The following is a 7,500-nucleotide window of genomic DNA, read 5'->3' on the forward strand; positions in this document are numbered from 1 at the left end:
AATATAAATTAGTTGTATAGAATTTAGTTTAATTTTATGCATTCAATTATATCTGAATATATATTTTTTTCAATTAAAAATTCTGTGATGCTATTTTTGCATACCAACAAAAATAGCATCAACTTTTCAAGTCATCACTAAAAATTAATAATATCGGTTACCTGATAAATTATAAATTAGTTATATAGAATTTAGTTTAATTTTATGCATTCAATTATATATGAATATAATTTTTTTCAATTAAAAATTCTGTGATGCTATTTTTGCATACCAACAAAAATAGCATCAACGTTCCAAGACATCATTGAAAATTAATAATATCGGTTACTTGATAAACTATAAAATAGTTGTATAGAATTTAGTTTAATTTTATGGATTCAATTATATATGAATATATATTTTTTTTAATTAAAAATTCTGTGATGCTATTTTTGCATACCAACAAAAATAGGATCAACGTTTCAAGTCATCAATAAAAATTAATAATATCGGTTACTTGGTAAATTATAAATTAGTTATATAGAATTTAGTTTAATTTTATGCATTCAATTATATATGAATATAATTTTTTTCAATTAAAAATTCTGTGATGCTATTTTTGCATACCAACAAAAATAGCATCAACGTTCCAAGACATCATTGAAAATTAATAATATCGGTTACTTGATAAACTATAAAATAGTTGTATAGAATTTAGTTTAATTTTATGCATTCAATTATATATGAATATATATTTTTTTTAATTAAAAATTCTGTGATGCTATTTTTGCATACCAACAAAAATAGCATCAACGTTCCAAGACATCATTGAAAATTAATAATATCGGTTACTTGATAAACTATAAAATAGTTGTATAGAATTTAGTTTAATTTTATGCATTCAATTATATATGAATATAATTTTTTTCAATTAAAAATTCTGTGATGCTATTTTTGCATACCAACAAAAATAGCATCAACGTTCCAAGACATCATTGAAAATTAATAATATCGGTTACTTGATAAACTATAAAATAGTTGTATAGAATTTAGTTTAATTTTATGCATTCAATTATATATGAAGATATATTTTTTTTAATTAAAAATTCTGTGATGCTATTTTTGCATACCAACAAAAATAGCATCAACGTTCCAAGACATCATTGAAAATTAATAATATCGGTTACTTGATAAACTATAAAATAGTTGTATAGAATTTAGTTTAATTTTATGCATTCAATTATATATGAATATATATTTTTTTTAATTAAAAATTCTGTGATGCTATTTTTGCATACCAACAAAAATAAGATCAACGTTTCAAGTCATCAATAAAAATTAATAATATCGGTTACTTGGTAAATTACAAATTAGTTATATAGAATTTAGTTTAATTTTATGCATTCAATTATATATGAATATATATTTTTTTCAATTAAAAATTCTGTGATGCTATTTTTGCATACCAACAAAAATAGCATCAACTTTTCAAGTCATCACTAAAAATTAATAATATCGGTTACCTGATAAATTATAAATTAGTTATATAGAATTTAGTTTAATTTTATGCATTCAATTATATATGAATATAATTTTTTTCAATTAAAAATTCTGTGATGCTATTTTTGCATACCAACAAAAATAGAATCAAGCAAAAATATCACTTATTTTTCCAATTTTCGACTTGTAGAACGATCAAGTATACTATTCTTTGGATTCTAAGATTTTTTTCAAGTGATTATTTTCAAAGTTGGGAAAAATGAAAAATTATTCTAAGTCCCCATTCGTAGTTCTTTTTGATTCGTATTGCTTCGGCGCAAAGTAGGTAGGGACACTTATGGCTTTCTCAATTTTTGGATAGGGACAGCCGGATAGCCGTCATTCAGCATAAAAGCTATTGTTATATGCATAGTTTGATGTGAGGAATGGGAATTGATTGAAATTTTCACCCGCCAATTGCCGGCTGGCCTGATTTTAAGGTTTGAGAATCTTGACAACGATTTTGCATACCGACAAAAATAGCATCAAGCAAAAATATCACTTATTTTTCCAATTTTCGACTTGTAGAACGATCAAGTATACTATTCTTTGGATTCTAAGATTTTTTTCAAGTGATTATTTTCAAAGTTGGGAAAAATGAAAAATTATTCTAAGTCCCCATTCGTAGTTCTTTTTGATTCGTATTGCTTCGGCGCAAAGTAGGTAGGGACACTTATGGCTTTCTCAATTTTTGGATAGGGACAGCCGGATAGCCGTCATTCAGCATAAAAGCTATTGTTATATGCATAGTTTGATGTGAGGAATGGGAATTGATTGAAATTTTCACCCGCCAATTGCCGGCTGGCCTGATTTTAAGGTTTGAGAATCTTGACAACGATTTTGCATACCGACAAAAATAGCATCAAGCAAAAATATCACTTATTTTTCCAATTTTCGACTTGTAGAACGATCAAGTATACTATTCTTTGGATTCTAAGATTTTTTTCAAGTGATTATTTTCAAAGTTGGGAAAAATGAAAAATTATTCTAAGTCCCCATTCGTAGTTCTTTTTGATTCGTATTGCTTCGGCGCAAAGTAGGTAGGGACACTTATGGCTTTCTCAATTTTTGGATAGGGACAGCCGGATAGCCGTCATTCAGCATAAAAGCTATTGTTATATGCATAGTTTGATGTGAGGAATGGGAATTGATTGAAATTTTCACCCGCCAATTGCCGGCTGGCCTGATTTTAAGGTTTGAGAATCTTGACAACGATTTTGCATACCGACAAAAATAGCATCAAGCAAAAATATCACTTATTTTTCCAATTTTCGACTTGTAGAACGATCAAGTATACTATTCTTTGGATTCTAAGATTTTTTTCAAGTGATTATTTTGAAAGTTGGGAAAAATGAAAAATTATTCTAAGTCCCCATTCGTAGTTCTTTTTGATTCGTATTGCTTCGGCGCAAAGTAGGTAGGGACACTTATGGATTTCTCAATTTTTGGATAGGGACAGCCGAATAGCCGTTATTCAGCATAAAAGCTATTGTTATATGCATAGTTTGATGTGAGGAATGGGAATTGATTGAAATTTTCACCCGCCAATTGCCGGCTGGCCTGATTTTAAGGTTTGAGAATCTTGACAACGATTTTGCATACCGACAAAAATAGCATCAAGCAAAAATATCACTTATTTTTCCAATTTGCGACTTGTAGAACGATCAAGTATACTATTCTTTGGATTCTAAGATTTTTTTCAAGTGATTATTTTCAAAGTTGGGAAAAATGAAAAATTATTCTAAGTCCCCATTCGTAGTTCTTTTTGATTCGTATTGCTTCGGCGCAAAGTAGGTAGGGACACTTATGGCTTTCTCAATTTTTGGATAGGGACAGCCGGATAGCCGTCATTCAGCATAAAAGCTATTGTTATATGCATAGTTTGATGTGAGGAATGGGAATTGATTGAAATTTTCACCCGCCAATTGCCGGCTGGCCTGATTTTAAGGTTTGAGAATCTTGACAACGATTTTGCATACCGACAAAAATAGCATCAAGCAAAAATATCACTTATTTTTCCAATTTTCGACTTGTAGAACGATCAAGTATACTATTCTTTGGATTCTAAGATTTTTTTCAAGTGATTATTTTCAAAGTTGGGAAAAATGAAAAATTATTCTAAGTCCCCATTCGTAGTTCTTTTTGATTCGTATTGCTTAGTACATGGCTAACGATAAATCGACTGAAACTACGAAAACTCAATGATTTTTCTATACTTCGACTTGTAGAAGGAAGAAGTATACTATTTTTCCCATTTTAAGATATTTTCAATGTGATTATTTTAAACGTTGGGAAAAATGAAAAATTATTCTAAGTCCCCATTCGTAGTTCTTTTTGATTCGTATTGCTTAGTACTTGGCTAACGATAAATCGACTGAAACTACGAAAACTCAATGATTTTTCTATACTTCGACTTGTAGAAGGAAGAAGTATACTATTTTTCCCATTTTAAGATATTTTCAATGTGATTATTTTAAACGTTGGGAAAAATGAAAAATGATTCTAAGTCCCCATTCGTAGTTCTTTTTGATTCGTATTGCTTAGTACTTGGCTAACGATAAATCGACTGAAACTACGAAAACTCAATGATTTTTCTATACTTCGACTTGTAGAAGGAAGAAGTATACTATTTTTCCCATTTTAAGATATTTTCAATGTGATTATTTTAAACGTTGGGAAAAATGAAAAATGATTCTAAGTCCCCATTCGTAGTTCTTTTTGATTCGTATTGCTTAGCACATGGCTAAGGATAAATCGGCAGAAACTACGAAAATTCAATGATTTTTCTATACTTCGACTTGTAGAACGAAGAAGTAAACTATTTTTCCCATTTTAAGATATTTTCAATGTGATTATTTTCAACGTTGGGAAAATTGAAAAATTATTCTAAGTCCCCATTCGTAGTTCTTTTTGATTCGTATTGCTTTGAAAAAAAAGAAAAAAAAATTACATATATTCTCTTTAGAATACATGTATTGAGGTCTCGTCTAACCGACAAGACGAATCCCCAAGCCAAGGGCTAAGTCTCAACAGATCGCAGCGTGGTAACTGCTCTACCGAGTACAACACCCCGCCAGGTACCTAAGTCGTCTACAGACGATTCCGAGTCTCGACATCGAATTAAAATAAACCCATTGTCGACCGTTAGAAAGCTGGCCAATACACGGTAAGATCCCGGTATTGAAATAAACCAAATCGCATCATACGGCAATACGGCTGCGAAACCCAGTGGTCGCACTCGACCCACTTAGCGTCCAGGCGCGCCGCAGTATCGGGGAAGAACGCGAAGGTGTTCCTCCCGGTTGAAGCCCGCTCAAACCTATCCCTCCAGAGATTCCGGATCTCTGCCTTTATATCCTCGACGGCCTCGATCGGGCGGCCGTTGTCATCAACGCGCGGATTCGCGGGGTCTATTTCTACATCACCTATTCTGACCGCAATGCCTTTCTTGGCTTGGTAGCGCGCTGCTCTTTCCCTCAATAATAGGTCCACAGGAAGCACCCCCGCCGCTGCGCAGAGTGCTTCGTGTGAAGCCGTCCTATACGCGCCAGTCACCGTCAGCAGCGCGCTCCTCTGCGCGGTACGGAGTTTCTTCCAGTCGTACGGTGTGCAACGGTCCACCCACCCGTGGGCTGCATACGACGCGACAGCCTGAAAAACGCCCTGAAAAACGACTTTAACCGATCGGTATCGGAGCCCCCAATGCTTGTGCATTAGGGCCGATAGCCGAGTGAAAAGGACTCTAGCCTTTTCCTGTATATATTTTGTATGGGTCCGGACCCGCATGTTTCTATTAAAATGTACCCCGAGGTACCTCACGCTCTCCTTGAATTTAATTTTCTCCCCGTCGAGCCTAATCTCGGGTGGGCGGATATCCAACACCGGTTTCACGCGTCGGCGTGTCCTTCGCGCCCGATCCCACCTGTACCGCACCAGCGGCGCTCTCTTCTGCGAGTTGCATGACAGGACAATTGCCTCTGTCTTGCTCCTCGACAGTTCGAGCTTCGCTGACGCGCACCACGACGCGATGTGTTCGGCGACGGCTCGGCCTATCCTCTCTATTTCCTTACGCGAGTCGGCCGATACGACCGCGATAAGGTCGTCCGCGTAGGCGACTTCGATATCGCCAAAATTCTGCTCGATGCTCTTGAGGAGGGCATCGAACATGAGATTCCAGCAAGCGGGGCCCAGGACTGATCCTTGTGGACAGCCCCGGGTGGCCGGCTTGGAAACCTCTTGGTCGCTCCAGGCGATCTTGACAGTCCGATTGTCAAAGTAGCTCCGGAGCACTTCAAAGACATTCTTCGGACAGTCTCGATCCGCCAAAGACTGGAGGACTAGGGGCCACCACACGTTGTCAAAGGCTCCTGAAATATCGAAAAGGAGTCCAATGACGTACCTCTTGTCGTTACCGCGTTCGACTAATTCACGCAACTCTACTATCGCGTCTTCCGTGGAGCGTCCAGGCAGAAAGCCATATTGACGTCCTGATACTTTGTCCTCAGTAAGGACTTTCGCCATAAGGATCCCGTGCAGGACCTTTTCGAAAAATTTCCCGACAACCGACAAGAGGCAAATGGGACGGTAGGATTTGGGGTCGGACACATCCTTGTGAACTCCTTTGAGGAGAGCACGAAGTGTGCCGACTTTCCAAACGGTGGGGAAAACGCCGTGCTTAAGGCAGGCGTTGAAAAGTCGCGTGAAGATGTGAGGCATCCTCATGACCGCTACTTTTAGGACCCTAACTTCAACTAAATCGCATCCTGGGGCTTTGTCGTTCTTAAGGGACTTTACGAGACCCTTAAGTTGGTCGTCCGTCAAGTCTCGTGCGTCCAGTAGGTAGGGACAGCGAGAATCGTCGTTAATCCATTCATGCGCGTCACTAATTAGATGACGAGGCATTTGGCTACATATATGTTTATTTCCTATGAGCCCCATAGGTAGGGTTACACTACCCGGAACAGACACCGTTTCCATACATATATTCTGTTACACAGTGTCTATTCTCGAGTCTAATGATTATATATAGTTATACAAGGTTCACTGATTTGAATGAACGTAAGTTAACTTATACATTAATAATAATGATAATAATCGTTCATTCCGTGCCCAGAAATCATGGCAACAGCTCCGTCTCAGGCAGGCAGGCCAAACTCCGTCCCACATTCCTTTGTATCATGTCAGAGCTCCCTGCTGACTCACATCTGCCTCGCTGAATTTCCGCCAACCAATTGACCCCACGATTTCGCCACTTCAGAGAGGGTTACCCTAGAGTCTGCCGTACAAAATGTTCCCTTGAGCCAACCCCCTCTAAAGTCGTTATTCTGGCCGCTATGGGGCTCGGGAGAAAGTCGGTCCGATTGTGCTGCGATTGACACCCGCAACGATTACCAACGGGAGACGATGGTCCGTCCCCACTCCTTGGGATCCGCTCAATGCATTGCTCCACCTCTGAAGCGTCCTCCTCTCGGCCGCCAGGGCCATGCACCAAGAGAGTCATAGTTACTCCCGCCGTTTACCCGCGCTTTTTTGAATTTCTTCACGTTGACATTCAGAGCACTGGGCAGAAATCACATTGCGTCATCACCCGCTAGGGCCATCGCAATGCTTTGTTTTAATTAGACAGTCGGATTCTCCTAGTCCGTGCCAGTTCTGAGCTGAGCGTTGAATGGCGGCCGAAGAGAACGACTACGACACGGTGAAGTATCACAGAAGCCTCGCAGCAAGGAAGATCCGTGGGAGGCCAAGGCACGGGACCGAGCTCGGATTCTGAAACATTACTGATCCATTCACCTCGCCCAGGCCCGGCACGTTAGCCAAACCCACTTCCCGACCAAGCCCGACACGCCCCGCTCCTCAGAGCCAATCCTTATTCCGAAGTTACGGATCCAATTTGCCGACTTCCCTTACCTACATTAATCTCTCGACTAGAGGCTCTTTACCTTGGAGACCTGCTGCGGATATGGGTACGAACCGGCGCGA

The 7,500-nt window shown here is 38.4% G+C and overlaps 1 pseudogene; it reads right to left on the reverse strand.

Moving 5' to 3' along the window:
- Nucleotides 1–6,310: 6,310 nt before the first annotated feature.
- Nucleotides 6,311–7,500, reverse strand: part of LOC135172086 (large subunit ribosomal RNA) — a 3,420-nt pseudogene continuing 2,230 nt past the window's right edge.

This window comes from Diachasmimorpha longicaudata, unplaced genomic scaffold (genome assembly GCF_034640455.1).
Source record: "Diachasmimorpha longicaudata isolate KC_UGA_2023 unplaced genomic scaffold, iyDiaLong2 ctg00000154.1, whole genome shotgun sequence".
In the NCBI taxonomy this organism is placed as follows: Eukaryota; Metazoa; Arthropoda; class Insecta; order Hymenoptera; family Braconidae; genus Diachasmimorpha; species Diachasmimorpha longicaudata.